The following is a 13,199-nucleotide window of genomic DNA, read 5'->3' on the forward strand; positions in this document are numbered from 1 at the left end:
AGAAAAAAACTGAACAAGCGTTCGAAAATTAAGAAATTACTTAAACATTCACATACAAATGATTACTTTGCGTTTAAAAATGATGCCACTATTTTTTTTAATTCTGATGTATCTCTACAGATACATTATTAATAAAAGGGTTATCTGTCTCAGGGAGCGCCGCGGCGCCACCTGAGACGGCGGCGCTAGTGTCCATTGCACACCTTGACTTATATTTTAAGCCGCCCCTGTAAGAGATCGCTTTAAATGTATCCATTAAAGATATTCTTAGTTATTCAATTATAAGAATAATATTCAGAATAATTGTAAGTTATTTATATCTCGTTACGGTTAGATATATGAATAATTTAAACTACACTTTTATATCGTTTATTTAAAAGTTGACCCATGACAAATAAATAAATAAATAAAAACTGTATTTTAGTAGGTTTTTATCGTAAAAATGGTCTTAAAATTTTAGATAAATATTATCCTAAAAACTAACCTATATAAAGAAGGATGTCTTATTTCCACATCTCGAATTCTATCGTCCGAAAGATACGTTTATTTAAGTGTATGATCACGTACTAATCACCTACTCAGTTATGTGAACGGTAGAACCAAGTAGACAAATATCTGTTCTTAAAGATCTCGTGTGCGTCTTGTCTATAACGCTCTTCTTTCGTCTCACCGCCTGAAATACCTTTGGCATTAACCTTCTAACTGCCAAGCTGTTTTGGCCATGACTTCCCCAGGTGCCAAATGGAAATATCATGTAGGCTTTCCTTATATGAAAATTTGGAATCTTTACATTCTATGAATGAATATAACACATTATGTATATCATTATGTACTGAGACCGCCGGCGACCTTCATGGCACTTAAAGGCAACAGAGTACTCAGTGTGCCATGAGGTCGCCGGCGGGTCACGTTTTTGTAACACGAAAAACACGATAGGTTTTTAAAACCAGCTTTGAAATATGAATAAATTGTGAATTCAATACAAAGAAAGGTTTCTATATACATATTCTAATGTAAATTTTATATAAAAAGTGAGGCCGCCCGCGATCTCATTGGCACCCATGGTAACCGCTTCTAAAACATGCTGCAATTCGTATACCATCCTGTGATCCAGTTTCTAGGTGCCTAATGAAGCTAATAATTACCGGTGAGTCGGAAAAAAATAATATTCCTTAGATGTACAGACGAAAAATTGTGAGGTAGCCGGCGGCCCTCACGGCACCTATCGTTGGGTATCGTGAGGTAGCCGGCGGTCCTCATGGCACTTAAAAGGTTAACTACACTGTCTGCGCAAGTGCTAGCCGCTGAATTATGTGAGGTTAAGATAGAGACACGTCTAACCATCTGTTTTAAAATATCTCATGTGCATCTTGTCAATGGCGATCTACACGACACAACTCACATACCTCAGGCGTTGACTTTCAATTTTGCGAACACAATAGAATATAAGTAAATATAGTGTGTATACACCCTAATGTCGACTGACTCATTAGATTATTGATGTATGTTATATCGATATTATCGATATCGGCAATTATAATAAATGCCGTAAAACCGGTAAAGTCTGCAATATTATGTATCTCAATAACTTGATTAATTGTATTAATTTAAGATTAATTAATTTTTAATTAATTGTAACTTAGTTCTATGTTAAGTCAAAGTTACTAATTTAATGTTTTTAAACTGTATACTTTGTGGCTCATGTATTAGGAGGACCGGAAGGTAATTTCGCTTTCTTAAGTTAAATGCACACGAATATGTTTTTAACAAGTTTTTATTTCTTATCAATGATATTCACTTTCGTTATCAACAACCTTTTGCCATCCAGTATACAAAATCAATGCCTGAGCAGTAAAAATTAATAGGTTTTTCTATAAAATATGTCGATAGAAACAGAAACGCCATTACTTCCCGTCACCCTAATATTTCGAAAAGAAATTTTTCTTTGAAACGTGTATTATGATGTTAATTCCATGTCGAAATGTTTTATACCATTATGTAAAGCAATATTGTTGAATTTTTATTTTAAATTATAACATTTAAAAAATCAAAAAGACGAGATAGAAATTCAAAACGTCAAATTTGAAGTTTTAATTATATTTAATGAACTGTATAATACAGGATGTTTGGTTATAGGTGTAATGGCTTTAAAGGGGTGAATAGCTCAATTGACAATTAATGCATGATAAACCTTATACAGTACCTGGCTTAAAATATTGCACATCGACCTATGGAAAGAGACAATCAAATTTCGGCTTCGTAAAGCACTATCTCCGTCCCACACTACATATGTGACGTTTTGTGGGTCGTTGTATTTCGTGCGACAGAGATAACCCTCTACAAAATCAGCCGATTGTCTCTTTCCAAAATTCGATGTGCAATATTTATCGCTGGGTATTGTACTAATTCATAGCAGAGCGATTTTATTCATACTGCCAGCGCCATCTATCAACACAGTTCGAAGTTACAGAGTTACGAACGCCATCTAGTATCAAACCACTGAATCACTCCTTAGAATTGCGCGACGAGGTGGGATACTTGACTTAGTCATTAAAGCCGTTTCTATATTTACCACGAGGTAATACTACAATACCCGGCGATAAATATTGCACATCGACCTTTAGAAAGGGACAATTGGCTAATTTCGGCTACGTAGAGCGTTATCTCTGTCGCACAAAATAAAACGACAGACAAAACATCACATAGGTAGTGTGGGACAGGGATAGTGCTCTACAAAGCCGAAATTAGTCGATTGTCTCTTTCCAAAGGTCGATGTGCAATGTTTATCGCCTGGTACTGTACATGCATTTACTAAGGTATACACTATAATCTTTTATATATTTATTGCTTAATTTCAAATGATAGCTGTGATTTTCTTTTTAAGCTGTAAGACGCTATCACTGTTAGAATTCGCTTCTGCTAAATAGCTTTAGTTATTATCGAATAAGCATGTCTATTGGATCTGTATTTAGCAGTTTTAATAATACCCGCAGTAATTTAGTATTTTTTTTATAACCCGTTCTTGCTTATATATAGGAGTATAGTCTAAAATGAGTCCAAAGTTTAATTTAATCAATAATAAAATAAAAAAAATAAAAAAGACTTGCTTGTGATTCGTGGTCGATATCGTGACGTTTGCGGTACGCGGGCCGGGCCGGATTGACGGTTTGTTGAGTGCGGCGCGACTCCTCGCACAAATTTTAGAGAAACCGTTACTCTAACATCGGCTCTCTATCTATCTAGAATCGTTATGCCATCTGATATTCTGATAGCATTCCAACTAAAGATTTTAATTTTCTATTTATTTTAAAATCAAAGTATGTTTCTATTGTCAATAATTTTTTTGTTTATAAATTTAATTCCATAGAGCAATGAAGCATATAGCATACCATAGATAATTTATTTAACTCTTTGAATTTTGGCTGACATTATATGAAAGACTGTATTTATATGTTTAATCGAATATACTTTTTTGTAAATAAAATAAATTGTATGGTGTTTTATTTTGATTTATAAAAAATCAAATTGTAATGAATGTTCACTATGTGCTGTTAGATGCGTGGGTAGACCTAAAACTGAATGCGGTAAGTCTGGATGCAGTCGTCATGGCGATGTTTGTTCTATTCCTTGCAGCGGATTTCTATCTTCTGACATGGTGGTGAATGTTAGAAGAATTGTGACCTCGAAGAATTGTTCAAGGATGATGATCCATGTTAAAGTTGGTAAAAGTGATATACTTGTTGTTTACAATATATTTCCTTAACAGTGCGTGTGACGTGGCAGTATATGTACATGCGGCGGTAATGTAAAGAAGCTTTCACAGTGATCCATGTGATAACCGTGCCAATATATGTCAATCATCTCAAATCTACCTCCAAAATATTCTTTAATACTAGATTTAAAAAAAAAAATCTGAACAAGAGACTTGACTAGTGTAGAAAGAGCAATACAATGCGATTGTAAAAGAACTTCGTAATTTTAATGTGTCCTAGAATAAATACAGTGTTTTACACTACTTTTTTGGTAACCAATTGGAAAACTTCACGTTTGGCTTGTAGGATTCTTCCTATGGCCGGTAGATTTTGAGGTAGAAGCAATACTGTTGAAAAGCACGAGTTACAGAACCCTCTAAACAGTAAACATGGAACCCAAGGATCAAGAACACGCGTGGCCTTGAAGTTATTTATAGATTTTTGTGTACGGTTCTCGGAAATTCTAACCGAGTATTATCTCGAACTTACTGGAACCTTGGTATGACGAGTTTACTCTCTATCCAATCACAAATTGTTAAAATTAATCGCTGATTTATTTTAAATATCTCTGAAGAGATTATACTATTTAAATCTTAAATGTGTACAGTACCCGGTGATAAATATTGTATATCGACATTTGGAAAGAGACAATCGGCTTCGTAGAGCGTTATCTCTGTCGCACGAATGACAAAACGTCACATAGCTAGTGTGGGACAGAGATAACGCTCTACGAAGCCGACATTAGCCGATTGTCTCTTTGCAAAGGTCGATGTGTAATATTTATTGTCGGGTATTTCAAATTACGTTGCTGAAATTTACTCAGGCAAAAATATATGTACCAAAAATTAGTAAATAAAACTTGGAAAGATACACCAGTTGACTATTTAAAAGTCATTACTGCAATTTTCATTAACAGGTCAAATTATATCACTTAGCATAATTATGCTCATTACAACGAATAAAATTGCAATAAAATGATCTTTAATTTGTAACGACATTTGGCCTCTAATAAACAAAGTAATTTTTAAACAATAAAAACAACTACATGCTTGATTCTATAAGGTGAATGGCAATAAAAATAATAAAGGTATAACGAAATCAAAAATGAAATTCATAAAAATTGTTATATTAGTTAAAGATGCAAAGGTTTTAAATGTATAATTCTATCGACACCAAGTTATAATGCTTTTACATTTATTTTCATTCTCTATATAGTTATCAATCTGAAATATTAAATATTTATATTGGAACGCAACAAGCTATTGTTTTGTAGGATTCATCTTAGAGATGGTAGATCTTAGAGTTAATAACATATAATAACATATATGTATTGTATCTGTGAAGTTTTTGCTGTTAGCCTTAAGGCTTTTACAGCTTCATCGGAAATGAGTTCACGGAACGGAAGGATCCGTGAGCTATATACTAAACTAGAGTCTTCTGGTTTCCGAACCTGCATTAGACACTGATAGAGTTACAGGAACAGAAGAGTCCGTGAACTATACTAAACTAGAGCATTCTGGTTTCCGATCCTGCATTAGACGCTGATGGAGAATGAGGCAGTAGAGGCGAGGCTTTCCTAGTAGAGTCAGTGTTGTTCGTGTGCTGAGTGTGGAGTGAAAGTATGGAGGGCAGCTTGGAGCACTCGGCAATCTAAGAAAGGATACTGATCCTAATTCGAATCGCCCACGCTATTCGCGGCGGCGGCGTTGGAAGGCCGACGCCGGTGAATAGTGATGTGTTTGAATTTTGAGCATCGCACGCGTTCTTCCTGCGGAGAGCGGTAGTCAGAAGATTGGTTGATGAGGTAGAGTTTGCACTTGCAGTGTTAAGAGTGTCTGAAGGGTGGTATGGTGAGTGGCTTGTGGGAACCCTGCAATAGGATCCGTAAGGACGTTAAGAGATTTCTGAAGGTTGTGCCGGAGGAGTAGCGATTAGAGTTCTCTATGAGGGGGTTGGAGTGGGAAGATGCCTTCTTGAAGTATGCTTTCGAACATGTCCTGGAATAACTCTTCGACGGTTTCTAGTTTGAAGTCCAAGCTTAACCCATATTTATACCGATTTAAAAAAATATTCAACCAATAAGAATCGTCAGCTAATCACGTGTCGAGAATTATTATAGAATAAAGAATAATATATCTGTGGGATTCCCCTTTTCGATTCACCGCTCATGATAACGTAATGTTGTTGCAACGATCTTCAGATAGTATTATTAAGTCTGAAGTGACAGATTGTAATTTTAATATGTTGCTATTCGAATTTTGCAGGCGCCTTTTATTATTTTATCATTATGTTATTCATTATTTCCGATATCATTGATTTTTGAATAATATATTATTTAACAGCAAATGAGCTATAGATTTGTAGCGAAATAATCACAGTTGTCAAGATGCTTTCGCTTATCTGTCAATGCATCGGTCTACGCATGCGCAAAAACTAAGGACGCGCGGCGTATGATTTGTAGGCGTATGTCAAAACCGCGTCTCACGCGGGAAAATATTATGAAATATAAAAAATGGCGAACGTCGTCAAGTGACATATGTGTTGTTGTTTTGTGAATGTGTATTTAATCTTTAGTGCTTGACGGAATATTGAATTAAAGACTATCTTATATTAATTTTGAATCAATGTTTTATATGTACAAATGAGCGGTGAAAGTTATATGTAAAAAATTATTTCATTCGAATGACAAATAATTTATCACGGCGTTAGTGTATCTCAAGTTGTAGGCGGATGACTTTTAAAATAAACTGTCTATCTTTCATCCAAGCGTTTTAATTTTTCTGCTCCAGCTCTCTAGGTGTTGTCTCTAACATTGCCTACCTAACCTGTTAAACTCCACCACACATTCATCCCTTTAAATCTTTACACCTATTACTGATCACCCTATATTTACTGTGTGGAATTAATAGATAGATTTTCCTAATCACGTTTATCGCTCTATTACGAGCAAGTACCATTTCAAAAGAGAACATTGACCTAAAAATACTTTTATTATGCTTATTTAAAATTATTATTTTATTAAAATAGGCTGTTTTACTGTTCCATAAGGAAAGCTATTACGGAATGCTTGTTTAATCAAAGTTATATATTTATTTATACACTTGAGGGAAAACAAACATGAAGGTTCTGTCTGTGTCTAGATAAACTTTAGCTGGATGCACTTCAGCCGAAAATCGGATCCATTTTCTGTCAACAAGATCATTATTCTCTCTTTGCTTGAAGAGTGTTAGCGATTTCGCGATAAAAGGTAGGTTCAAGTGTAACAGCTATAGTATATCGACCACGCAGTATGATTTTATCCGAAGAAGAAAAATAAAGGATTAGATATGTGAAACTTTGGGAAGTGTTGTTTATTTATAAAACTACGCCACACTATTCGGTAAATGAAAATTAACTTTGAAATACATCTTTGCTAATTTGTTTCAAAGTAAAATTGCTATTTATTTTTGGCAGTGACCATTTAACTATTAACATTATAATTATTTAGTCGTTTCGGCTCAAAGATGCCTACTGCGCATGTCTACATAGGCTTCCGCCTAGTTTCATACCATAGACGCCCATTGCTAGGCATACAGCTCCGCCAAAGATATCTACTGGGGTATATACCATAATCACCATACTTAGCAGGCCGATTGGCGATCACAGTTGGGTATTACGGTACCTCCTCCTCTAAAAACTTGTTTGTGAATAATGGCAATCCCATATAATTAATGCACAAAGTGTGAATTATATATAAGTATGCCGGGAAACGAACCAGCGACCTGCGATTGCAAGTCTAAGTCCTCTGTCGCTGGGCCACCACTACTTAAATTTTATAATAACACATCATTTAACCCTTTTGTGACCAACGCCATAGTTAATCGGCGTCCACTGGACGACCCGTGTGTACCAGCACCGGAGTTAGACAGCATCCACCTTATAATGTGGGCTTATGTGTAGATCCCTGTTTTAATAGTTATCACAGCCAAATAAATTACTGAAATTTATTCTATCATGACTTCTATTTTTAATTAATATACCAGTGAAGTCTTTAAATATTTAACACAAATGAGAAAATTCGAACATCAGCTTACCGCCATGCAATGTGCATACTTCGCGGCGCACATGCCCGGTTCAGTAGCGTCACTTTCGTGGAATGGATTGAGGTAAGGAAAGGGCTGGAAAAAACATATATGCTACACAAAAGTTATATAATAAGGATAAAAATTAAGTTAAATATGAAACAGAACGAGATAAATTATTACTTTAATACTCGTAATATAACTTTGTGGTTCAAATGTCACATGGGTCAATGAAACACCATACCATTTTAATACCTATGTTTCAAGAAGCGAAATTAAAAAATAATGACTTAATTGACATGAATTTTACAATGTATAGAGGTTGATTATCTGTCAAACATTGAAGATCAGATCCATTTAAATTAATAAAGATCCATAAATACTATTAGAAAAATATTAATTCAAAATAATTGTTTATTTTTTAAATAGGTAATAGCATGTTTCAGTCCGTTATAAAAAAAAGAACGTAATTGATTTTAAAATGTCACTTTCGTCTCGCATAATAAGCGCGCGAAAATAACAAAATGGCGTCATTAAAGCCAGCTCTAGGTCAGGCGTACCGTGTCACGGGCATTTCTATTGCTATTCGGTTATAATGGTGGAATCATTATAGTCATTTCGAATAATTGCAGTCAAGGAGTTGGATTATCTTTATTTTACGCTCGTGATATTTTATTATCTGTGTGTTTGGTGATATTTCAATTTGCGCTGTAATATATAACCTCCTTTGTCAAACCTAAAATATATTTCGCCAGATTTTTAACAGTAGCTTTAGAAATAATAACATAATTACTATCTAGTAAGAAAAAGCTTTTTTAATTTCAGATTAATGCGTATTAAAATTAATTATATTTTACTTTCTGTCCCTGGTGACTTTACCGCCTTTTACTTGGCTTGTCGCATTTTAATAGGAAATATTAATGTAACATATTTCATAGAGAACACTTTATACAGGATGATTGTTTTTTGGACCTGAAGTATACCGCTGCTGTTTTGCGCAGAAGGTACATAGTCTAAAACTTTCTTAACTTAGTGAACCTTATGGGCTCTCTGGGTAGCTATGATTCAGGTTGCAACATAATTTTCCGATTAGGAACCCCCTGAGTTTTAAGTTCGCTTAGACGTACGGTCTGTGAGGTGATGAGACTTGAGAAAGAAATTCAATGGAAGAAATTGGTCAAATACCTAAGAGCTACCCTCGACTCACAACTATATTTCACATCACATATTAAGAACGTGAGGAACAATGCCGCATTTGTTCTGGGTAGATTACACCCATTGATATCTGCCTTTAGCAAACTAGCGCTGATACAAAACCCACCTGTATATGTCTTGCGTGAGACCAATAATGTTTTACGCGAGCTTCACCTTCGCCCACGTCAGTGAGGGCAAACTGAATCGCCTGCAAGTGATCCAGAACCGCTCCGCCCCGAAAGCAATCAGGGTCGTAACATCTAAATAACATCGACATTCATAGCCACCTAAACCTGGTGAATATAAAAGAATTCTCCGGAGAGGCGTCAAGGACATACTTCCAAGACGTTGTACACCACCCGAACCATCTGGTGGCCCAAGCGGGTAGCTGCATACCAGAAAACAATACTAAATATTTAATGGAATCAGACGTTACCTTGCGGAAGTCCTTCGTAAGTAAGAAAAGGATCAATATTACCTGGTGTAACATAACTCCTGAAGATGCCCCGTGGAGGGGTGAAACACATGTTGAGTAATTTGACGGTGGTGGTTGTGTGATTCGCATTGTTTGCCGCATTCATTAGCGGGCTGGCGGGCGGTGCACTTTGTTGCACCACTACCACTGCATGTGCGGAAGTGGCTAAATATTGGTCCTTTTCTTACTTGGAAAATAATCAGACAGTAGAAAAGCGTGGGCCTCGTCATGCAGTACCGGACGAAAACACACCGATCCTGAAAGGGATCAAAAGACGCCCTCCAAAAAAAACAAGGGGGGGAGGTAAGTCACGCACAAAGTGACTCGACACGCCCATGCAAGGAGGGCCCATCAGAAAGAAACTACCAGGAGGAAGGAGGGCGACAAAGGAGGCAATAGAGAGCAGCAGCGAGGACAACGGCAACGCACCGAGTACTAAGCAGCACACCCTGGATTCGACGCACTTGTAACATCCTTGCATGGCTAACAACAAGCTTCAATGATTGGAATAAATAAAATTACTCTCAATCGAAACGTCTTTCTTTAAACACGCAACGCTAAATCGGTGGTAAGAAAAGGACCAACATTTAGCCACTTCCGCACATAAAGTGGTAGTCGTGCAACAAAGTGCACCGCCCGCCAGCCTGCTGATAAATGCGTATGCGGTAAACAATGTGAATCACACAACCGCCACCGCCAAATTACTCAACACGTGTTTCACCCCTCCACGGGGCATCTTCAGGAGTTATGTTACACCGATTCGTGCCAAACACAGAGTAAAAATCGGTGACCAAAACAGCTGCCAACGCTAAATCCTAAAGTTTTTCCCTTCTTAATTTGAATTGCGATCAAAGAGCTATAGATTGATGATCTTGTAAAACAATTGTATTATTCGTTACCTAGAATTTATGAATAATCATGTAGCGTTATAGAAATACTTGAAACTATTTATACTGCACAGTAACATTAAACGAACACGACTGCATTAATTATATATACAATTGAAACTTTAAATTGTTATATTGTGTGCGTTTGCCGCCGTATGTTAGATCTTGTTCACTTCCTAGTTAGATGTAACATTTTAAAATGTTAATAAAATATAACATTTTTGTTTATTGCAATGTTAATGTTAAGTATAATCAGGAAGAGAATAAATTAATAAATTTCGTGGAAAATTTTATTAAAAAAACTTTTACCTTTTTTCTAAACAAATCACTAAAAATAATGCAAAATAAAACAAAATGTAAATCTGTAGTATTCTAGTGGGACGGCGACGAAAGTGAGGTTATAAATGAAAGGAATAGGAAAATTTTAAAAAGAATTTGTGCAGAATAAAATATGAATAAATAAATGACATTGATAAGGAAAAAAGATGATAACAAATAATACGAGGAAAAAAATGTTTTTTGTGAAAATAGTACCTGAGTACCCAAGATGGGAGATAAGAGAGACCTACAAAAACGGAATCATATAAAAGCATAATACAGTGTAAATTCAAGTATATATCTCTGGCTGTCGTTTGAACAATCAATAAAAAAGAAGATGTACAGATAATACAGCATACAACCAAATTACAACACTAAAAAGTTTTTGTGTATATAAATAAATAGCACGCGCAGTTCAATTTACGAAATACATTTTTATTTAATTTACACTTTGTGCTTTAAATTTCTATAAATTTAAACATGTAGCAATCATAGGATTGCCCCTGCTCATAAACAAGTTTCCGGAGGATGGGCAGCAGCTCTGCGTACCATAATACCACACTTCAATCGCCAACCCATCTGCCATGCTCGGCGATTATGGTATATATTTTCACAGATGTCTTTGGGGGAGGCCAATACCCTGCATTCAGCTTCTATGGACTGACTTGACGAAACGAGTGCGAGGTTATATCTTCAAGCAACAAAAGCGATTTTGAATCAATTTAGCACAACAATGTTCGCAGATTGTCTTTTTACGAAGGATAATGATTATATGTAGCAATACCTAATTATTTCGTAAGGTTGAGTCATTTACATTTTTTTAGGTATATCATACCATAAATATATTTGGGTGAGGCATATGCCTTGCAGTGAGCGTTTTTGCGATGTATATATATCGTGTACATATATATATATATGTACACAATATGATAGAGGTTATATTCAACGATGTATTATATAGAATTTTGGTCGGTAGAAATGGTCTGCTTAAAAGAAAACGTTAAAAAAATTGCAATTAAACTAGACGAAATCTTACATAAATACTTTACATTCAAAAAGCATTTAATAATATACTCTGTGATCAAAAGGTAAGGTAAAATTGTCATTTAAAACTTCTCGGGTGATTAGGAATGTCCCTAACATTTTCCAAGCGTGTGTTTGTCCAAATTTTTAATATCATTTGGCTCAGCTCAAACCATTTTGAATTATGTTTTGTGTCTCAAAAGCGCCAAGACTTGATTGGTGCAAAAATCGCTAATTTTTTTTTAAAAGCGTCAAATGCTTATCTGATATAGCTCCACAACCAGCATATTCTTTTGTCCGTGATTTGGCTCCGTGACATTTCTGGCTATTCAGTAAACTCATAATGCCAATGCGTGGATGTCATTTTGACACTATTGAGAAAATAAAAACCTTATAGAGGAATGTCTTGAAGTCCTTTCCAGAAAAACACTATTCCAACTGTTACGTGGATTGGATACTATGCATTTTATCGAACGGAAATGTAATTGATTTAAAAGATTAAATAAATAATTTACAATATATAAACAAATTCACCTTACTTTTTGATCATAGTATTATGTGTGTATAAAAATAATCTGAAATAGAAAATAACTGAACGTAACAATATAACTAGATATATCTAAAATAAAAAATCTATTACATATGAAGTATATTTATTTAAAATTCTTTTAATCACTCGAATATATTACTTCGCATTAGTTCAAAGGACCTATTTCAGTTACTACGTAGTCCATGGGTATTTTTTGTAGCGACTGCTCAGATTTGATAGCCATTAGTACAAGATACTAAGTAATATTTTTAATTGATAACTGCGCACAAAAAATCGCATTAATAAACACTGTTAAAACATGTTTAAATGTTTTTTGTGCACTATTTCGTTTATCAAAACCCGTTTTATGTTATTTCAGTCTTGTTTCGTTTCTGTCTAAATTGGCATCTACAGGTATTATTACACCTTGTGATAACTTTTCCAATTTTTTTTTATTTTAGTAGATCCTGTACTATGTTATTCACCGGAAAAATGTTCAATATGTCTCCAGTAATGGGTATCATTAATTACTTTAGTTACGTAAGATATCATCATCATAATATATTAAACGGTTTTATTTAGTTCGACCCGTACGGAATTTATTTGGATCAAAATTAGAAATTGAAATTTAAGCACCTTCCCGTTATCAGATTGATCTGAAATTTGGTACACACATTTAATTTAGATGACAATACAATATAATAAAATCAATAACATTATAAATCTAAGATGGCCGCCGATACAAAATGGCGGATTACGTATTTTTCCCTAACCCCCTCAATATGGGTATCAAATGAAAGGGCTACACTAGTAAAACACGATGATTATGTCAAAATTTAAAATTCAAGATGGACGCCGTACCAATATGGCGGACTAAGTACATATTTTTCCACAACCACCACAATATGGGTATCAAAAAATCGTTTAACTTAAAAGTTTTTTAAATGTATTTATTTTAAA

This window comes from Battus philenor, unplaced genomic scaffold (genome assembly GCF_028537555.1).
Source record: "Battus philenor isolate CCGP_79_NKW_IND1 unplaced genomic scaffold, ilBatPhil1.0.hap1 SCAF_20, whole genome shotgun sequence".
NCBI lineage: Eukaryota > Metazoa > Arthropoda > Insecta > Lepidoptera > Papilionidae > Battus > Battus philenor.